The 20,944-nt window shown below is 56.5% G+C and overlaps 1 long non-coding RNA gene and 4 other non-coding genes across 5 annotated transcripts in view; all 5 read left to right on the top strand.

The window, feature by feature from the left end:
- The window catches only part of LOC134756403 (uncharacterized), an 80,631-nt gene that overhangs the window by 29,715 nt on the left and 29,972 nt on the right, over positions 1-20,944 (top strand). The window contains exon 1 of the long non-coding RNA XR_010133806.1: positions 1-20,944. This exon is cut by the window's left edge and continues 29,715 nt beyond it. This is a non-coding gene — a long non-coding RNA (uncharacterized lncRNA).
- On the top strand, positions 2,347-2,537 carry LOC134758639 (U2 spliceosomal RNA). The gene has a single exon (XR_010134046.1). It is a non-coding gene; the product is annotated as a U2 spliceosomal RNA (small nuclear RNA).
- Positions 8,471-8,661, top strand: LOC129534026 (U2 spliceosomal RNA). The gene has a single exon (XR_008680441.2). It is a non-coding gene; the product is annotated as a U2 spliceosomal RNA (small nuclear RNA).
- Positions 14,594-14,784, top strand: LOC129534025 (U2 spliceosomal RNA). The gene has a single exon (XR_008680440.2). It is a non-coding gene; the product is annotated as a U2 spliceosomal RNA (small nuclear RNA).
- Positions 20,718-20,908, top strand: LOC129534024 (U2 spliceosomal RNA). Its single transcript, XR_008680439.2, has one exon. It is a non-coding gene; the product is annotated as a U2 spliceosomal RNA (small nuclear RNA).

Raw genomic sequence — 20,944 nt, 5'->3', positions numbered from 1 at the left:
TGATCGATAGGTCACGCGAGTCACGTGTCCACTGGACAGGGGGCCTTTCCCTTTGTGGTAGCCGAGGTGGAGAGGGAGGACAGCAAACGTCAGCGTTTCTTCCATGCACTTATCAGAAAGATCGAAGACTGTGGTACTTCTACTAATTCTGCTACTGCTGTCTTCTAAGGACTTAAAAGGGGGAGCCAGGTGTACAGGCGGAACATGAAAGTGAACAAGGAGCGTGACCACTGAAGCACAGCATCACAGGGAGACGTTGAAGCCTCCGGATGACTGCGGGCCGGCCTGGCTAATGTCAGACCTCCCACAAGAGGTGGTGGAGCAGAGCGTTCTCTGTCTCCCCTGGAGAGAGGGAGATTCCCTTTCTCGGTCTGCTAAGTAACGGGTGCCTTCCCAGGCACTGGGGCCACCGCTAGACCAAGGCCTGCTAAGTAACCAGGGCCTTCCCAGGCACTGGCATTACCGCTAGGCCAAGGAGCCCTCCAGCGGCCCTTCTCTGGGCGTGAATGAGGGCTCACGCTCTTGTCTTCTGGTCACCTCTCACTGTGGCCCTTCAGCTCCTAACTCTGTGTGGCCTGGTTTCCCCCGAGGTAATCATAATAGAACAGAGATTATTATGGTAATAGAACAAAGAGTAATGCTACAAACTAATGATTAATAATAGTCAGATATAATCCTATCCGTTTCCTATCTCTAGTAAAACTTTTCTTATTCTAATTATTTTCTTTACTATACTGGAACAGCTTGTGCCTTCAGGCTCTTGCCTGGGCACCTGGGTGGCTTGCGGCCCACAAGATAAGATATATTGCGTTGAACTATAATTTATGTTGATTGCTGAATGATTTAGGGCGGGGGGGGGGTGGGCGCCCCCTGAAATTCTGCCCTGGAGCGGTGGCCTCACCCTAACCCTGGCCGTGGCTAATAATAAGGCCCACCTCTTAGGGCCGTGGAGTGAAATAAGTTTTCCAGGTAATGCGCAGTAAAGCCCTCAGCCCTCCGCTGACGTTGCGTTAGGAAGGAGGAAGGGAGAGGTAAATGCTGAGCCCGCAGGCGGCAGTCTGTGCCTCGGAGAGAAACTTTATCCCAACCTTGCTGGGGGCCTTGACGCCCACCTTGCCCCAAGAGCACCCCGGCAGTCACCCCTGCCCTCTGGGGTCCTGCCACCCCGAGCCCGACCTTCCCCCTTTTCCCCCGCGCCGGGCCAACAGCCTCCTAACTGCGTCGTGCTCATCACGGTCTGTCGTGCTCATCACCTTTGCGTCGTTTCTTCGCTCCACAAACGTTTACTGAGCGCCTTCCACACGCCAGGCGCCAGACTCGCGCGGGGAAACAGGGATAAGCACTGAGGAGGGGTCCCAGCCCTCAGCGATGGGATCTCAGAGCGGGAGATAAAGGGTTGCCCAGAAGGGTGGTGAGTGGAATAGCTGATATAAACAACGGGGGCGCGATGAAATACACAGGAGGGCTGCTAGTCACATACGGGGCGGGTGCCGAGGGCCCTTGACTAAGGGAGGCTTCCTGGACGGGTGACACCCAAGCGGAGTCCTGACGACCTGCGTCAGAGGTAGCCAGGCGAGGAGGAGGGGAAAGGAATCCACGTCCCGAGCAGAGAGGCAGCTTTCCCTACACAGCACAGGACACGGTCCGCGCACAGAAGCCGCAGGAGACGCAGGCACAGGGGCTGGGGAGAATCCTTGCTGGGCCCTCGCCGCCTCCCTCTGCCGGGTGTCTGGTGCCAGCCTCCTGCCTGGCAGAGGAACTCCAGCCCCTGCTCCCGGAAGCCCCTCCAGGCCTTCGGCTTCCCTGACTGGGCATGGGCCCCTCGTCCCCTCGGGTACGGGGCCGGTCTCCCCGCCCGCGGGCGGCGAAGTAAAGGCCCAGCGCAGCCCGCGCTCCTGCCCTGGGGCCTCGTCTTTCTCCAGGAAAACGTGGACCGCTCTCCGCCGACAGGTCTCTTCCACAGACCCCCGTCGCCTTCGCCCCCAGTCCCTTCCGGTTCTGTCTTTCCGCTGGCTCCGTACGAACAAGGAAGTCGCCCCCAGCGGAGCCCCGGCTCCCCCAGGCAGAGGCGGCCCCGGGGGCGGAGTCAACGGCGGAGGCCACGCCCTCTGTGAAAGGGCGGGGCATGCAAATTCGAAATGAAAGCCCGGGAACGCCGGAAGAAGCACGGGTGTAAGATTTCCCTTTTCAAAGGCGGAGAATGAGAAATCAGCCCGAGAGTGTAAGGGCGTCAATAGCGCTGTGGACGAGACAGAGGGAATGGGGCAAGGAGCGAGGCTGGGGCTCTCACCGCGACTTGAATGTGGATGAGAGTGGGACGGTGACGGCGGGCGCGAAGGCGACCGCATCGCTTCTCGGCCTTTTGGCTAAGATCAAGTGTAGTATCTGTTCTTATCAGTTTAATATCTGATACGTCCTCTATCCGAGGACAATATATTAAATGGATTTTTGGAGCAGGGAGATGGAATAGGAGCTTGCTCCGTCCACTCCACGCATCGACCTGGTATTGCAGTACCTCCAGGAACGGTGCACCCCCTCCGGGGATACAACGCGTCTCCTAAAAGTAGAGGGAGGTAAGAGACGGTAGCACCTGCGGGGCGGCTTGCACGCCGAGTGCCTGTGACGCGCCGGCTCGACTTAACTGTTTCCCTGAAGTACCGCGAGGTTCCTGATCTGCGGGCGGTAGACGGTAGGCTTATGCGGCACGCTTCCGTTTCCACCGTGACTACTGCGCTTCGGGAAGGCCACGACCTACTCCTTTGGGGAGGTCCTTAGGATCTCGGCTTGGCAGTCGAGTGGGTGGCGACCTTTAAAAGGAATGGGATCCACCCGGAATTGAACTTCCTTCTCCTCTCTCTATCTCTCTATCTGTCTGTCTGTCTGTCTGTCTCTGTCTGTCTGTCTGTCTATCTCTCTCTCTCTCTCTCTCTCTCTCTGTCTCTCTGTCTCTCTGTCTCTCTCTCTCTCTCTCTCTCTCTCTCCCGCCCCGCCTCTCCCCGGCTCTTTTGGTTTCCCCCACCCCCTCCCAAGTTCTGGGGTACATGTGCAGGACGTGCAGGTTTGGAACATAGGTACACGTGTGCCACGGTGCTTTGCTGCACCTAGCCACCAGTCGTCTAGGTTTGAAGCCCCGCGTGCGTTGGCTATTTGGCCTAATGCTCTCTCTCCCCTTGCCCCCCACGCCCCGTCAGGGCCCGGCGTGTGATGTTCCCCTCCCTGTGTCCCATGTGTTCTCACTGTTCAACTCCCACTTAGGAGCGAGAACATGCGGTGTTTGGTTTTCGCTTTCTGTGTGAGTTTGCTGAGAATGAGGCCTTCCAGCTTCATCCACGTTCCCGCAGAGGACATGAACTCATCCTTTTTTATGGCTGCCTAGTAATTCCATGGTGTATACGTGCCACACTTTCTTTATCCAGCCTATCATTCATGGGCATTCGAGTTGGTTCCAAGTCTTTGCTATTGTAAATAGTGCTGCAGTAAACATACGTGTCCACGTGTCTTCCTAGTAGGCACTTCTTCCTCTTCAGCCCGCTGAGTAGCTGGCACTTCAAGGCAGGTGCCAACGCACCGGCAGCAAGCTTCCTTTTTTGCCCGGGAAAAACTGAGGTGCAGGTAGTATAAGCCATTTATCACGGAACGCACAGGAGCAGAGCTCGAGTCCAAGCATCGTGGCTCCACCCGTCATGCTTGATGCATCTTTAGGCTCCGCTCTAGGTATGTGTATCCTTTACGGGATCAGCCACCGGCAGTTGCCTTGCGACCACGATGACAAATCTCTGCCGGCTCTTTTGGGTCTCATCCCTGTATCTATACGTTGCATCCCAACATAAAGATCGGAATGTTCCTTTCGCTGACCCAGTCTCTCACCCTTTCCAAACTCCAGAAATCTTGTCTGTCCTCGGAAGAACTCCCCCTGCTTCTTTCTCTAAAGGCTGTCTTCAGGCCGGGCACAGTGGGAGGATCGCTTGAGCCCAGAAGGCCGCAGTGAGGTGAGATCGCGCCATTGCCCTGCAGCCCCGGCGGCAGAGCCGGAGCCCCGTCTCGAAACAAACAAACAAAAACCAACCAACCAACCAACACAGACAAAGAAAGAAAGAGCCCAGGCAACCTAGTGAAAACCTGTTCGGGCTGGGGCGTATCTGTACCCCAGCTGTTCCAGAGGCTGAGGCCAGGAGGATGGGTGGACGCTGGGAGGTGGATGCTGCAGTGAGCAGTGATTGCACCACTGCACTCCAGCCTGGGTGACAGAGCCAGACCCCGTCCCAAATAAATAAACATAAAAATAAAGGAACCAGTTTGTAGAAAGCGGGAGAGGGTCCCATTGAACTTGAAGCCTTCGAGCAACAGCTGTGGCTGGACAGGTTGGACCAGCAGGCTGGAGCAGTCGCCATCTTGGCAGGGATCATTGACCCTGATCTATCGTCGGGAGGAGGGAGAGCTGATCTTACGCAGGGAGGGCAGGTGGACTATGTGTGGACTCTGGTGATCTGTTTGGGTGCCAGGTGTTACTCCCAGGGCCACCCGTAACTGTGAATGTGCAGGAACCCTGACTTGAGAAGGGCCTGGCCACGGGGGGCTTAGGCCCCTGGGGAATGAGAGTTTGGTTCCCGGTACCCAGGGAAACCACCAGCATCGGCAGAGGTGATAGCTGAGGAGGAGCGGGGATTTGGACGAGAGACACAGGATGAGTACCGGGGGCAGCCCCGTGATCAACAACTGCTGCAAGAGGGGCTGTTTGTTCGACTCACTAGTCTTCTGCGGCTCTATGCGGTACTAAAGAGCAGAAGACAGAAGATACAAAAACCACAAAAATTAGCCGGGCGTGGTGCTGCGCGTCAATAATCCCAGCTACTCGGGAGGCTGAGACAGGAGAATCGCTTGAACCCGGGAGGCGGAAGTTTCAGCGAGCCGAGATCACGCCATTGCAGTCCAACCTGAGCGTCCGAGCGAGACTCTATCTCAGAAAATAAAGACAGGATGAAAGAGCCCGGCGCGGTGGCTTACGCCTGTAATCGCAGCGCTTTGGGAGGCCGAGGCGGGCGGATCGCCTGAGGTCAGGAGCTCCAGACCAGCCTGGCCGACATGGCGAAACCCCCTAAAAATACAAAAATTAGCCGGGCGTGGTGGCCTACGCCTGTAATCCCAGCTACCCAGGAGGCCGAGGCAGGAGAATCGCTGGAACCCGGGAGGTAGAGGCTGCAGTGAGCCGACATCGCGCCACTGCACTCCAGCCTGGGCGACAGAGCAAGAGTTTGTCTCTCAAAAAAAAAAAAAAAGAAAAAAGAAAAAAAGCCTGGGTGAGCGGTGGCTCAAGCCTGTAATCGCAAGCAACACTTTGGGAGGCGGCAGCTGGGCAGATCACCGGAGGTCGGGAGTTGGAGACCAGCCTGACCAACATGGAGAAACCCCGTCTGTACTAAAAATACAAACTTAGCCGGGCGTGGTGGCACATGCCCGTAGTCCCAGCTGCTCGGGAGGCTGAGGCAGGGGAATCGCTTGAACCCGGGAGGCGGAGGTTGCAGAGAGCCTAGATCGCGCCATTGGACTCCAGGCTGGGTAACAAGAGCGGAACCTCCGTCTGAAAAAAAAAAAAAAAAGAAAAAAATTGGGAGAATTTTACTCCCACTGCCATCAAAATCTCATGTGTATAGCACAGCTCCATTAGAACTGACCACATTTCCAGGGCTCCCTAGATACCTGTGGCTAGCGGCTGCCATACTACACCGTGCTGGGCTGTAGAATGGGGATGACAAGACAGGGCGGCGGAGATTGGGTTGGCGTGAAGTGAGGGAAACACTCGGCCGCAGGACAAAAATAAAACAGCAAGGGGGCACCGAAAGACTCAGTAGTCCACATGAATATCTTGATTACCTTGTAGCTGAGATAATGTAGGGTCCACCCCTACCGGGTCTGTGGGTTTTCTCTTCGTGTGTGTGCGCGGAGACGAGAGATCGTAGAGATAAAGACAGAAGACAAAGAGATAGGAAGAAAGACAGCTGGGCCCGGGGGACCACTGCCACCAAAGCGTGGAGGCAGACAGGTAGTGGCCCCGAATGCCTGGAGGCGCTGCTATTTATTGTAGTCAAGGCAAGGGGGCAGGGTAAGGAGTGCCAGTCATCTCCAATGATCGATAGGTCACGCGAGTCACGTGTCCACTGGACAGGGGGCCTTTCCCTTTGTGGTAGCCGAGGTGGAGAGGGAGGACAGCAAACGTCAGCGTTTCTTCCATGCACTTATCAGAAAGATCGAAGACTGTGGTACTTCTACTAATTCTGCTACTGCTGTCTTCTAAGGACTTAAAAGGAGGAGCCAGGTGTACAGGCGGAACATGAAAGTGAACAAGGAGCGTGACCACTGAAGCACAGCATCACAGGGAGACGTTGAAGCCTCCGGATGACTGCGGGCCGGCCTGGCTAATGTCAGACCTCCCACAAGAGGTGGTGGAGCAGAGCGTTCTCTGTCTCCCCTGGAGAGAGGGAGATTCCCTTTCTCGGTCTGCTAAGTAACGGGTGCCTTCCCAGGCACTGGGGCCACCGCTAGACCAAGGCCTGCTAAGTAACCAGGGCCTTCCCAGGCACTGGCATTACCGCTAGGCCAAGGAGCCCTCCAGCGGCCCTTCTCTGGGCGTGAATGAGGGCTCACGCTCTTGTCTTCTGGTCACCTCTCACTGTGGCCCTTCAGCTCCTAACTCTGTGTGGCCTGGTTTCCCCCAAGGTAATCATAATAGAACAGAGATTATTATGGTAATAGAACAAAGAGTAATGCTACAAACTAATGATTAATAATAGTCAGATATAATCCTATCCGTTTCCTATCTCTAGTAAAACTTTTCTTATTCTAATTATTTTCTTTACTATACTGGAACAGCTTGTGCCTTCAGGCTCTTGCCTGGGCACCTGGGTGGCTTGCGGCCCACAAGATAAGATATATTGCGTTGAACTATAATTTATGTTGATTGCTGAATGATTTAGGGCGGGGGGGGGGTGGGCGCCCCCTGAAATTCTGCCCTGGAGCGGTGGCCTCACCCTAACCCTGGCCGTGGCTAATAATAAGGCCCACCTCTTAGGGCCGTGGAGTGAAATAAGTTTTCCAGGTAATGCGTAGTAAAGCCCTCAGCCCTCCGCTGACGTTGCGTTAGGAAGGAGGAAGGGAGAGGTAAATGCTGAGCCCGCAGGCGGCAGTCTGTGCCTCGGAGAGAAACTTTATCCCAACCTTGCTGGGGGCCTTGACGCCCACCTTGCCCCAAGAGCACCCCGGCAGTCACCCCTGCCCTCTGGGGTCCTGCCACCCCGAGCCCGACCTTCCCCCTTTTCCCCCGCGCCGGGCCAACAGCCTCCTAACTGCGTCGTGCTCATCACGGTCTGTCGTGCTCATCACCTTTGCGTCGTTTCTTCGCTCCACAAACGTTTACTGAGCGCCTTCCACACGCCAGGCGCCAGACTCGCGCGGGGAAACAGGGATAAGCACTGAGGAGGGGTCCCAGCCCTCAGCGATGGGATCTCAGAGCGGGAGATAAAGGGTTGCCCAGAAGGGTGGTGAGTGGAATAGCTGATATAAACAACGGGGGCGCGATGAAATACACAGGAGGGCTGCTAGTCACATACGGGGCGGGTGCCGAGGGCCCTTGACTAAGGGAGGCTTCCTGGACGGGTGACACCCAAGCGGAGTCCTGACGACCTGCGTCAGAGGTAGCCAGGCGAGGAGGAGGGGAAAGGAATCCACGTCCCGAGCAGAGAGGCAGCTTTCCCTACACAGCACAGGACACGGTCCGCGCACAGAAGCCGCAGGAGACGCAGGCACAGGGGCTGGGGAGAATCCTTGCTGGGCCCTCGCCGCCTCCCTCTGCCGGGTGTCTGGTGCCAGCCTCCTGCCTGGCAGAGGAACTCCAGCCCCTGCTCCCGGAAGCCCCTCCAGGCCTTCGGCTTCCCTGACTGGGCATGGGCCCCTCGTCCCCTCGGGTACGGGGCCGGTCTCCCCGCCCGCGGGCGGCGAAGTAAAGGCCCAGCGCAGCCCGCGCTCCTGCCCTGGGGCCTCGTCTTTCTCCAGGAAAACGTGGACCGCTCTCCGCCGACAGGTCTCTTCCACAGACCCCCGTCGCCTTCGCCCCCAGTCCCTTCCGGTTCTGTCTTTCCGCTGGCTCCGTACGAACAAGGAAGTCGCCCCCAGCGGAGCCCCGGCTCCCCCAGGCAGAGGCGGCCCCGGGGGCGGAGTCAACGGCGGAGGCCACGCCCTCTGTGAAAGGGCGGGGCATGCAAATTCGAAATGAAAGCCCGGGAACGCCGGAAGAAGCACGGGTGTAAGATTTCCCTTTTCAAAGGCGGAGAATGAGAAATCAGCCCGAGAGTGTAAGGGCGTCAATAGCGCTGTGGACGAGACAGAGGGAATGGGGCAAGGAGCGAGGCTGGGGCTCTCACCGCGACTTGAATGTGGATGAGAGTGGGACGGTGACGGCGGGCGCGAAGGCGACCGCATCGCTTCTCGGCCTTTTGGCTAAGATCAAGTGTAGTATCTGTTCTTATCAGTTTAATATCTGACACGTCCTCTATCCGAGGACAATATATTAAATGGATTTTTGGAGCAGGGAGATGGAATAGGAGCTTGCTCCGTCCACTCCACGCATCGACCTGGTATTGCAGTACCTCCAGGAACGGTGCACCCCCTCCGGGGATACAACGCGTCTCCTAAAAGTAGAGGGAGGTAAGAGACGGTAGCACCTGCGGGGCGGCTTGCACGCCGAGTGCCTGTGACGCGCCGGCTCGACTTAACTGTTTCCCTGAAGTACCGCGAGGTTCCTGATCTGCGGGCGGTAGACGGTAGGCTTATGCGGCACGCTTCCGTTTCCACCGTGACTACTGCGCTTCGGGAAGGCCACGACCTACTCCTTTGGGGAGGTCCTTAGGATCTCGGCTTGGCAGTCGAGTGGGTGGCGACCTTTAAAAGGAATGGGATCCACCCGGAATTGAACTTCCTTCTCCTCTCTCTATCTCTCTATCTGTCTGTCTGTCTGTCTGTCTCTGTCTGTCTGTCTGTCTATCTCTCTCTCTCTCTCTCTCTCTCTCTGTCTCTCTGTCTCTCTGTCTCTCTCTCTCTCTCTCTCTCTCTCTCCCGCCCCGCCTCTCCCCGGCTCTTTTGGTTTCCCCCACCCCCTCCCAAGTTCTGGGGTACATGTGCAGGACGTGCAGGTTTGGAACATAGGTACACGTGTGCCACGGTGCTTTGCTGCACCTAGCCACCAGTCGTCTAGGTTTGAAGCCCCGCGTGCGTTGGCTATTTGGCCTAATGCTCTCTCTCCCCTTGCCCCCCACGCCCCGTCAGGGCCCGGCGTGTGATGTTCCCCTCCCTGTGTCCCATGTGTTCTCACTGTTCAACTCCCACTTAGGAGCGAGAACATGCGGTGTTTGGTTTTCGCTTTCTGTGTGAGTTTGCTGAGAATGAGGCCTTCCAGCTTCATCCACGTTCCCGCAGAGGACATGAACTCATCCTTTTTTATGGCTGCCTAGTAATTCCATGGTGTATACGTGCCACACTTTCTTTATCCAGCCTATCATTCATGGGCATTCGAGTTGGTTCCAAGTCTTTGCTATTGTAAATAGTGCTGCAGTAAACATACGTGTCCACGTGTCTTCCTAGTAGGCACTTCTTCCTCTTCAGCCCGCTGAGTAGCTGGCACTTCAAGGCAGGTGCCAACGCACCGGCAGCAAGCTTCCTTTTTTGCCCGGGAAAAACTGAGGTGCAGGTAGTATAAGCCATTTATCACGGAACGCACAGGAGCAGAGCTCGAGTCCAAGCATCGTGGCTCCACCCGTCATGCTTGATGCATCTTTAGGCTCCGCTCTAGGTATGTGTATCCTTTACGGGATCAGCCACCGGCAGTTGCCTTGCGACCACGATGACAAATCTCTGCCGGCTCTTTTGGGTCTCATCCCTGTATCTATACGTTGCATCCCAACATAAAGATCGGAATGTTCCTTTCGCTGACCCAGTCTCTCACCCTTTCCAAACTCCAGAAATCTTGTCTGTCCTCGGAAGAACTCCCCCTGCTTCTTTCTCTAAAGGCTGTCTTCAGGCCGGGCACAGTGGGAGGATCGCTTGAGCCCAGAAGGCCGCAGTGAGGTGAGATCGCGCCATTGCCCTGCAGCCCCGGCGGCAGAGCCGGAGCCCCGTCTCGAAACAAACAAACAAAAACCAACCAACCAACCAACACAGACAAAGAAAGAAAGAGCCCAGGCAACCTAGTGAAAACCTGTTCGGGCTGGGGCGTATCTGTACCCCAGCTGTTCCAGAGGCTGAGGCCAGGAGGATGGGTGGACGCTGGGAGGTGGATGCTGCAGTGAGCAGTGATTGCACCACTGCACTCCAGCCTGGGTGACAGAGCCAGACCCCGTCCCAAATAAATAAACATAAAAATAAAGGAACCAGTTTGTAGAAAGCGGGAGAGGGTCCCATTGAACTTGAAGCCTTCGAGCAACAGCTGTGGCTGGACAGGTTGGACCAGCAGGCTGGAGCAGTCGCCATCTTGGCAGGGATCATTGACCCTGATCTATCGTCGGGAGGAGGGAGAGCTGATCTTACGCAGGGAGGGCAGGTGGACTATGTGTGGACTCTGGTGATCTGTTTGGGTGCCAGGTGTTACTCCCAGGGCCACCCGTAACTGTGAATGTGCAGGAACCCTGACTTGAGAAGGGCCTGGCCACGGGGGGCTTAGGCCCCTGGGGAATGAGAGTTTGGTTCCCGGTACCCAGGGAAACCACCAGCATCGGCAGAGGTGATAGCTGAGGAGGAGCGGGGATTTGGACGAGAGACACAGGATGAGTACCGGGGGCAGCCCCGTGATCAACAACTGCTGCAAGAGGGGCTGTTTGTTCGACTCACTAGTCTTCTGCGGCTCTATGCGGTACTAAAGAGCAGAAGACAGAAGATACAAAAACCACAAAAATTAGCCGGGCGTGGTGCTGCGCGTCAATAATCCCAGCTACTCGGGAGGCTGAGACAGGAGAATCGCTTGAACCCGGGAGGCGGAAGTTTCAGCGAGCCGAGATCACGCCATTGCAGTCCAACCTGAGCGTCCGAGCGAGACTCTATCTCAGAAAATAAAGACAGGATGAAAGAGCCCGGCGCGGTGGCTTACGCCTGTAATCGCAGCGCTTTGGGAGGCCGAGGCGGGCGGATCGCCTGAGGTCAGGAGCTCCAGACCAGCCTGGCCGACATGGCGAAACCCCCTAAAAATACAAAAATTAGCCGGGCGTGGTGGCCTACGCCTGTAATCCCAGCTACCCAGGAGGCCGAGGCAGGAGAATCGCTGGAACCCGGGAGGTAGAGGCTGCAGTGAGCCGACATCGCGCCACTGCACTCCAGCCTGGGCGACAGAGCAAGAGTTTGTCTCTCAAAAAAAAAAAAAAAGAAAAAAGAAAAAAAGCCTGGGTGAGCGGTGGCTCAAGCCTGTAATCGCAAGCAACACTTTGGGAGGCGGCAGCTGGGCAGATCACCGGAGGTCGGGAGTTGGAGACCAGCCTGACCAACATGGAGAAACCCCGTCTGTACTAAAAATACAAACTTAGCCGGGCGTGGTGGCACATGCCCGTAGTCCCAGCTGCTCGGGAGGCTGAGGCAGGGGAATCGCTTGAACCCGGGAGGCGGAGGTTGCAGAGAGCCTAGATCGCGCCATTGGACTCCAGGCTGGGTAACAAGAGCGGAACCTCCGTCTGAAAAAAAAAAAAAAAAGAAAAAAATTGGGAGAATTTTACTCCCACTGCCATCAAAATCTCATGTGTATAGCACAGCTCCATTAGAACTGACCACATTTCCAGGGCTCCCTAGATACCTGTGGCTAGCGGCTGCCATACTACACCGTGCTGGGCTGTAGAATGGGGATGACAAGACAGGGCGGCGGAGATTGGGTTGGCGTGAAGTGAGGGAAACACTCGGCCGCAGGACAAAAATAAAACAGCAAGGGGGCACCGAAAGACTCAGTAGTCCACATGAATATCTTGATTACCTTGTAGCTGAGATAATGTAGGGTCCACCCCTACCGGGTCTGTGGGTTTTCTCTTCGTGTGTGTGCGCGGAGACGAGAGATCGTAGAGATAAAGACAGAAGACAAAGAGATAGGAAGAAAGACAGCTGGGCCCGGGGGACCACTGCCACCAAAGCGTGGAGGCAGACAGGTAGTGGCCCCGAATGCCTGGAGGCGCTGCTATTTATTGTAGTCAAGGCAAGGGGGCAGGGTAAGGAGTGCCAGTCATCTCCAATGATCGATAGGTCACGCGAGTCACGTGTCCACTGGACAGGGGGCCTTTCCCTTTGTGGTAGCCGAGGTGGAGAGGGAGGACAGCAAACGTCAGCGTTTCTTCCATGCACTTATCAGAAAGATCGAAGACTGTGGTACTTCTACTAATTCTGCTACTGCTGTCTTCTAAGGACTTAAAAGGAGGAGCCAGGTGTACAGGCGGAACATGAAAGTGAACAAGGAGCGTGACCACTGAAGCACAGCATCACAGGGAGACGTTGAAGCCTCCGGATGACTGCGGGCCGGCCTGGCTAATGTCAGACCTCCCACAAGAGGTGGTGGAGCAGAGCGTTCTCTGTCTCCCCTGGAGAGAGGGAGATTCCCTTTCTCGGTCTGCTAAGTAACGGGTGCCTTCCCAGGCACTGGGGCCACCGCTAGACCAAGGCCTGCTAAGTAACCAGGGCCTTCCCAGGCACTGGCATTACCGCTAGGCCAAGGAGCCCTCCAGCGGCCCTTCTCTGGGCGTGAATGAGGGCTCACGCTCTTGTCTTCTGGTCACCTCTCACTGTGGCCCTTCAGCTCCTAACTCTGTGTGGCCTGGTTTCCCCCAAGGTAATCATAATAGAACAGAGATTATTATGGTAATAGAACAAAGAGTAATGCTACAAACTAATGATTAATAATAGTCAGATATAATCCTATCCGTTTCCTATCTCTAGTAAAACTTTTCTTATTCTAATTATTTTCTTTACTATACTGGAACAGCTTGTGCCTTCAGGCTCTTGCCTGGGCACCTGGGTGGCTTGCGGCCCACAAGATAAGATATATTGCGTTGAACTATAATTTATGTTGATTGCTGAATGATTTAGGGCGGGGGGGGGTGGGCGCCCCCTGAAATTCTGCCCTGGAGCGGTGGCCTCACCCTAACCCTGGCCGTGGCTAATAATAAGGCCCACCTCTTAGGGCCGTGGAGTGAAATAAGTTTTCCAGGTAATGCGTAGTAAAGCCCTCAGCCCTCCGCTGACGTTGCGTTAGGAAGGAGGAAGGGAGAGGTAAATGCTGAGCCCGCAGGCGGCAGTCTGTGCCTCGGAGAGAAACTTTATCCCAACCTTGCTGGGGGCCTTGACGCCCACCTTGCCCCAAGAGCACCCCGGCAGTCACCCCTGCCCTCTGGGGTCCTGCCACCCCGAGCCCGACCTTCCCCCTTTTCCCCCGCGCCGGGCCAACAGCCTCCTAACTGCGTCGTGCTCATCACGGTCTGTCGTGCTCATCACCTTTGCGTCGTTTCTTCGCTCCACAAACGTTTACTGAGCGCCTTCCACACGCCAGGCGCCAGACTCGCGCGGGGAAACAGGGATAAGCACTGAGGAGGGGTCCCAGCCCTCAGCGATGGGATCTCAGAGCGGGAGATAAAGGGTTGCCCAGAAGGGTGGTGAGTGGAATAGCTGATATAAACAACGGGGGCGCGATGAAATACACAGGAGGGCTGCTAGTCACATACGGGGCGGGTGCCGAGGGCCCTTGACTAAGGGAGGCTTCCTGGACGGGTGACACCCAAGCGGAGTCCTGACGACCTGCGTCAGAGGTAGCCAGGCGAGGAGGAGGGGAAAGGAATCCACGTCCCGAGCAGAGAGGCAGCTTTCCCTACACAGCACAGGACACGGTCCGCGCACAGAAGCCGCAGGAGACGCAGGCACAGGGGCTGGGGAGAATCCTTGCTGGGCCCTCGCCGCCTCCCTCTGCCGGGTGTCTGGTGCCAGCCTCCTGCCTGGCAGAGGAACTCCAGCCCCTGCTCCCGGAAGCCCCTCCAGGCCTTCGGCTTCCCTGACTGGGCATGGGCCCCTCGTCCCCTCGGGTACGGGGCCGGTCTCCCCGCCCGCGGGCGGCGAAGTAAAGGCCCAGCGCAGCCCGCGCTCCTGCCCTGGGGCCTCGTCTTTCTCCAGGAAAACGTGGACCGCTCTCCGCCGACAGGTCTCTTCCACAGACCCCCGTCGCCTTCGCCCCCAGTCCCTTCCGGTTCTGTCTTTCCGCTGGCTCCGTACGAACAAGGAAGTCGCCCCCAGCGGAGCCCCGGCTCCCCCAGGCAGAGGCGGCCCCGGGGGCGGAGTCAACGGCGGAGGCCACGCCCTCTGTGAAAGGGCGGGGCATGCAAATTCGAAATGAAAGCCCGGGAACGCCGGAAGAAGCACGGGTGTAAGATTTCCCTTTTCAAAGGCGGAGAATGAGAAATCAGCCCGAGAGTGTAAGGGCGTCAATAGCGCTGTGGACGAGACAGAGGGAATGGGGCAAGGAGCGAGGCTGGGGCTCTCACCGCGACTTGAATGTGGATGAGAGTGGGACGGTGACGGCGGGCGCGAAGGCGACCGCATCGCTTCTCGGCCTTTTGGCTAAGATCAAGTGTAGTATCTGTTCTTATCAGTTTAATATCTGACACGTCCTCTATCCGAGGACAATATATTAAATGGATTTTTGGAGCAGGGAGATGGAATAGGAGCTTGCTCCGTCCACTCCACGCATCGACCTGGTATTGCAGTACCTCCAGGAACGGTGCACCCCCTCCGGGGATACAACGCGTCTCCTAAAAGTAGAGGGAGGTAAGAGACGGTAGCACCTGCGGGGCGGCTTGCACGCCGAGTGCCTGTGACGCGCCGGCTCGACTTAACTGTTTCCCTGAAGTACCGCGAGGTTCCTGATCTGCGGGCGGTAGACGGTAGGCTTATGCGGCACGCTTCCGTTTCCACCGTGACTACTGCGCTTCGGGAAGGCCACGACCTACTCCTTTGGGGAGGTCCTTAGGATCTCGGCTTGGCAGTCGAGTGGGTGGCGACCTTTAAAAGGAATGGGATCCACCCGGAATTGAACTTCCTTCTCCTCTCTCTATCTCTCTATCTGTCTGTCTGTCTGTCTGTCTCTGTCTGTCTGTCTGTCTATCTCTCTCTCTCTCTCTCTCTCTCTCTGTCTCTCTGTCTCTCTGTCTCTCTCTCTCTCTCTCTCTCTCTCTCCCGCCCCGCCTCTCCCCGGCTCTTTTGGTTTCCCCCACCCCCTCCCAAGTTCTGGGGTACATGTGCAGGACGTGCAGGTTTGGAACATAGGTACACGTGTGCCACGGTGCTTTGCTGCACCTAGCCACCAGTCGTCTAGGTTTGAAGCCCCGCGTGCGTTGGCTATTTGGCCTAATGCTCTCTCTCCCCTTGCCCCCCACGCCCCGTCAGGGCCCGGCGTGTGATGTTCCCCTCCCTGTGTCCCATGTGTTCTCACTGTTCAACTCCCACTTAGGAGCGAGAACATGCGGTGTTTGGTTTTCGCTTTCTGTGTGAGTTTGCTGAGAATGAGGCCTTCCAGCTTCATCCACGTTCCCGCAGAGGACATGAACTCATCCTTTTTTATGGCTGCCTAGTAATTCCATGGTGTATACGTGCCACACTTTCTTTATCCAGCCTATCATTCATGGGCATTCGAGTTGGTTCCAAGTCTTTGCTATTGTAAATAGTGCTGCAGTAAACATACGTGTCCACGTGTCTTCCTAGTAGGCACTTCTTCCTCTTCAGCCCGCTGAGTAGCTGGCACTTCAAGGCAGGTGCCAACGCACCGGCAGCAAGCTTCCTTTTTTGCCCGGGAAAAACTGAGGTGCAGGTAGTATAAGCCATTTATCACGGAACGCACAGGAGCAGAGCTCGAGTCCAAGCATCGTGGCTCCACCCGTCATGCTTGATGCATCTTTAGGCTCCGCTCTAGGTATGTGTATCCTTTACGGGATCAGCCACCGGCAGTTGCCTTGCGACCACGATGACAAATCTCTGCCGGCTCTTTTGGGTCTCATCCCTGTATCTATACGTTGCATCCCAACATAAAGATCGGAATGTTCCTTTCGCTGACCCAGTCTCTCACCCTTTCCAAACTCCAGAAATCTTGTCTGTCCTCGGAAGAACTCCCCCTGCTTCTTTCTCTAAAGGCTGTCTTCAGGCCGGGCACAGTGGGAGGATCGCTTGAGCCCAGAAGGCCGCAGTGAGGTGAGATCGCGCCATTGCCCTGCAGCCCCGGCGGCAGAGCCGGAGCCCCGTCTCGAAACAAACAAACAAAAACCAACCAACCAACCAACACAGACAAAGAAAGAAAGAGCCCAGGCAACCTAGTGAAAACCTGTTCGGGCTGGGGCGTATCTGTACCCCAGCTGTTCCAGAGGCTGAGGCCAGGAGGATGGGTGGACGCTGGGAGGTGGATGCTGCAGTGAGCAGTGATTGCACCACTGCACTCCAGCCTGGGTGACAGAGCCAGACCCCGTCCCAAATAAATAAACATAAAAATAAAGGAACCAGTTTGTAGAAAGCGGGAGAGGGTCCCATTGAACTTGAAGCCTTCGAGCAACAGCTGTGGCTGGACAGGTTGGACCAGCAGGCTGGAGCAGTCGCCATCTTGGCAGGGATCATTGACCCTGATCTATCGTCGGGAGGAGGGAGAGCTGATCTTACGCAGGGAGGGCAGGTGGACTATGTGTGGACTCTGGTGATCTGTTTGGGTGCCAGGTGTTACTCCCAGGGCCACCCGTAACTGTGAATGTGCAGGAACCCTGACTTGAGAAGGGCCTGGCCACGGGGGGCTTAGGCCCCTGGGGAATGAGAGTTTGGTTCCCGGTACCCAGGGAAACCACCAGCATCGGCAGAGGTGATAGCTGAGGAGGAGCGGGGATTTGGACGAGAGACACAGGATGAGTACCGGGGGCAGCCCCGTGATCAACAACTGCTGCAAGAGGGGCTGTTTGTTCGACTCACTAGTCTTCTGCGGCTCTATGCGGTACTAAAGAGCAGAAGACAGAAGATACAAAAACCACAAAAATTAGCCGGGCGTGGTGCTGCGCGTCAATAATCCCAGCTACTCGGGAGGCTGAGACAGGAGAATCGCTTGAACCCGGGAGGCGGAAGTTTCAGCGAGCCGAGATCACGCCATTGCAGTCCAACCTGAGCGTCCGAGCGAGACTCTATCTCAGAAAATAAAGACAGGATGAAAGAGCCCGGCGCGGTGGCTTACGCCTGTAATCGCAGCGCTTTGGGAGGCCGAGGCGGGCGGATCGCCTGAGGTCAGGAGCTCCAGACCAGCCTGGCCGACATGGCGAAACCCCCTAAAAATACAAAAATTAGCCGGGCGTGGTGGCCTACGCCTGTAATCCCAGCTACCCAGGAGGCCGAGGCAGGAGAATCGCTGGAACCCGGGAGGTAGAGGCTGCAGTGAGCCGACATCGCGCCACTGCACTCCAGCCTGGGCGACAGAGCAAGAGTTTGTCTCTCAAAAAAAAAAAAAAAGAAAAAAGAAAAAAAGCCTGGGTGAGCGGTGGCTCAAGCCTGTAATCGCAAGCAACACTTTGGGAGGCGGCAGCTGGGCAGATCACCGGAGGTCGGGAGTTGGAGACCAGCCTGACCAACATGGAGAAACCCCGTCTGTACTAAAAATACAAACTTAGCCGGGCGTGGTGGCACATGCCCGTAGTCCCAGCTGCTCGGGAGGCTGAGGCAGGGGAATCGCTTGAACCCGGGAGGCGGAGGTTGCAGAGAGCCTAGATCGCGCCATTGGACTCCAGGCTGGGTAACAAGAGCGGAACCTCCGTCTGAAAAAAAAAAAAAAAAGAAAAAAATTGGGAGAATTTTACTCCCACTGCCATCAAAATCTCATGTGTATAGCACAGCTCCATTAGAACTGACCACATTTCCAGGGCTCCCTAGATACCTGTGGCTAGCGGCTGCCATACTACACCGTGCTGGGCTGTAGAATGGGGATGACAAGACAGGGCGGCGGAGATTGGGTTGGCGTGAAGTGAGGGAAACACTCGGCCGCAGGACAAAAATAAAACAGCAAGGGGGCACCGAAAGACTCAGTAGTCCACATGAATATCTTGATTACCTTGTAGCTGAGATAATGTAGGGTCCACCCCTACCGGGTCTGTGGGTTTTCTCTTCGTGTGTGTGCGCGGAGACGAGAGATCGTAGAGATAAAGACAGAAGACAAAGAGATAGGAAGAAAGACAGCTGGGCCCGGGGGACCACTGCCACCAAAGCGTGGAGGCAGACAGGTAGTGGCCCCGAATGCCTGGAGGCGCTGCTATTTATTGTAGTCAAGGCAAGGGGGCAGGGTAAGGAGTGCCAGTCATCTCCAATGATCGATAGGTCACGCGAGTCACGTGTCCACTGGACAGGGGGCCTTTCCCTTTGTGGTAGCCGAGGTGGAGAGGGAGGACAGCAAACGTCAGCGTTTCTTCCATGCACTTATCAGAAAGATCGAAGACTGTGGTACTTCTACTAATTCTGCTACTGCTGTCTTCTAAGGACTTAAAAGGAGGAGCCAGGTGTACAGGCGGAACATGAAAGTGAACAAGGAGCGTGACCACTGAAGCACAGCATCACAGGGAGACGTTGAAGCCTCCGGATGACTGCGGGCCGGCCTGGCTAATGTCAGACCTCCCACAAGAGGTGGTGGAGCAGAGCGTTCTCTGTCTCCCCTGGAGAGAGGGAGATTCCCTTTCTCGGTCTGCTAAGTAACGGGTGCCTTCCCAGGCACTGGGGCCACCGCTAGACCAAGGCCTGCTAAGTAACCAGGGCCTTCCCAGGCACTGGCATTACCGCTAGGCCAAGGAGCCCTCCAGCGGCCCTTCTCTGGGCGTGAATGAGGGCTCACGCTCTTGTCTTCTGGTCACCTCTCACTGTGGCCCTTCAGCTCCTAACTCTGTGTGGCCTGGTTTCCCCCAAGGTAATCATAATAGAACAGAGATTATTATGGTAATAGAACAAAGAGTAATGCTACAAACTAATGATTAATAATAGTCAGATATAATCCTATCCGTTTCCTATCTCTAGTAAAACTTTTCTTATTCTAATTATTTTCTTTACTATACTGGAACAGCTTGTGCCTTCAGGCTCTTGCCTGGGCACCTGGGTGGCTTGCGGCCCACAAGATAAGATATATTGCGTTGAACTATAATTTATGTTGATTGCTGAATGATTTAGGGCGGGGGGGGGGTGGGCGCCCCCTGAAATTCTGCCCTGGAGCGGTGGCCTCACCCTAACCCTGGCCGTGGCTAATAATAAGGCCCACCTCTTAGGGCCGTGGAGTGAAATAAGTTTTCCAGGTAATGCGTAGTAAAGCCCTCAGCCCTCCGCTGACGTTGCGTTAGGAAGGAGGAAGGGAGAGGTAAATGCTGAGCCCGCAGGCGGCAGTCTGTGCCTCGGAGAGAAACTTTATCCCAACCTTGCTGGGGGCCTTGACGCCCACCTTGCCCCAAGAGCACCCCGGCAGTCACCCCTGCCCTCTGGGGTCCTGCCACCCCGAGCCCGACCTTCCCCCTTTTCCCCCGCGCCGGGCCAACAGCCTCCTAACTGCGTCGTGCTCATCACGGTCTGTCGTGCTCATCACCTTTGCGTCGTTTCTTCGCTCCACAAACGTTTACTGAGCGCCTTCCACACGCCAGGCGCCAGACTCGCGCGGGGAAACAGGGATAAGCACTGAGGAGGGGTCCCAGCCCTCAGCGATGGGATCTCAGAGCGGGAGATAAAGGGTTGCCCAGAAGGGTGGTGAGTGGAATAGCTGATATAAACAACGGGGGCGCGATGAAATACACAGGAGGGCTGCTAGTCACATACGGGGCGGGTGCCGAGGGCCCTTGACTAAGGGAGGCTTCCTGGACGGGTGACACCCAAGCGGAGTCCTGACGACCTGCGTCAGAGGTAGCCAGGCGAGGAGGAGGGGAAAGGAATCCACGTCCCGAGCAGAGAGGCAGCTTTCCCTACACAGCACAGGACACGGTCCGCGCACAGAAGCCGCAGGAGACGCAGGCACAGGGGCTGGGGAGAATCCTTGCTGGGCCCTCGCCGCCTCCCTCTGCCGGGTGTCTGGTGCCAGCCTCCTGCCTGGCAGAGGAACTCCAGCCCCTGCTCCCGGAAGCCCCTCCAGGCCTTCGGCTTCCCTGACTGGGCATGGGCCCCTCGTCCCCTCGGGTACGGGGCCGGTCTCCCCGCCCGCGGGCGGCGAAGTAAAGGCCCAGCGCAGCCCGCGCTCCTGCCCTGGGGCCTCGTCTTTCTCCAGGAAAACGTGGACCGCTCTCCGCCGACAGGTCTCTTCCACAGACCCCCGTCGCCTTCGCCCCCAGTCCCTTCCGGTTCTGTCTTTCCGCTGGCTCCGTACGAACAAGGAAGTCGCCCCCAGCGGAGCCCCGGCTCCCCCAGGCAGAGGCGGCCCCGGGGGCGGAGTCAACGGCGGAGGCCACGCCCTCTGTGAAAGGGCGGGGCATGCAAATTCGAAATGAAAGCCCGGGAACGCCGGAAGAAGCACGGGTGTAAGATTTCCCTTTTCAAAGGCGGAGAATGAGAAATCAGCCCGAGAGTGTAAGGGCGTCAATAGCGCTGTGGACGAGACAGAGGGAATGGGGCAAGGAGCGAGGCTGGGGCTCTCACCGCGACTTGAATGTGGATGAGAGTGGGACGGTGACGGCGGGCGCGAAGGCGACCGCATCGCTTCTCGGCCTTTTGGCTAAGATCAAGTGTAGTATCTGTTCTTATCAGTTTAATATCTGACACGTCCTCTATCCGAGGACAATATATTAAATGGATTTTTGGAGCAGGGAGATGGAATAGGAGCTTGCTCCGTCCACTCCACGCATCGACCTGGTATTGCAGTACCTCCAGGAACGGTGCACCCCCTCCGGGGATACAACGCGTCTCCTAAAAGTAGAGGGAG

The sequence above is a fragment of the Gorilla gorilla genome, chromosome 4 (genome assembly GCF_029281585.2).
Source record: "Gorilla gorilla gorilla isolate KB3781 chromosome 4, NHGRI_mGorGor1-v2.1_pri, whole genome shotgun sequence".
Lineage (NCBI taxonomy): Eukaryota > Metazoa > Chordata > Mammalia > Primates > Hominidae > Gorilla > Gorilla gorilla.
The sequence above is the reverse complement of the archived record's forward strand: the minus strand, read 5'-3'. Positions and strand labels throughout refer to the sequence as shown.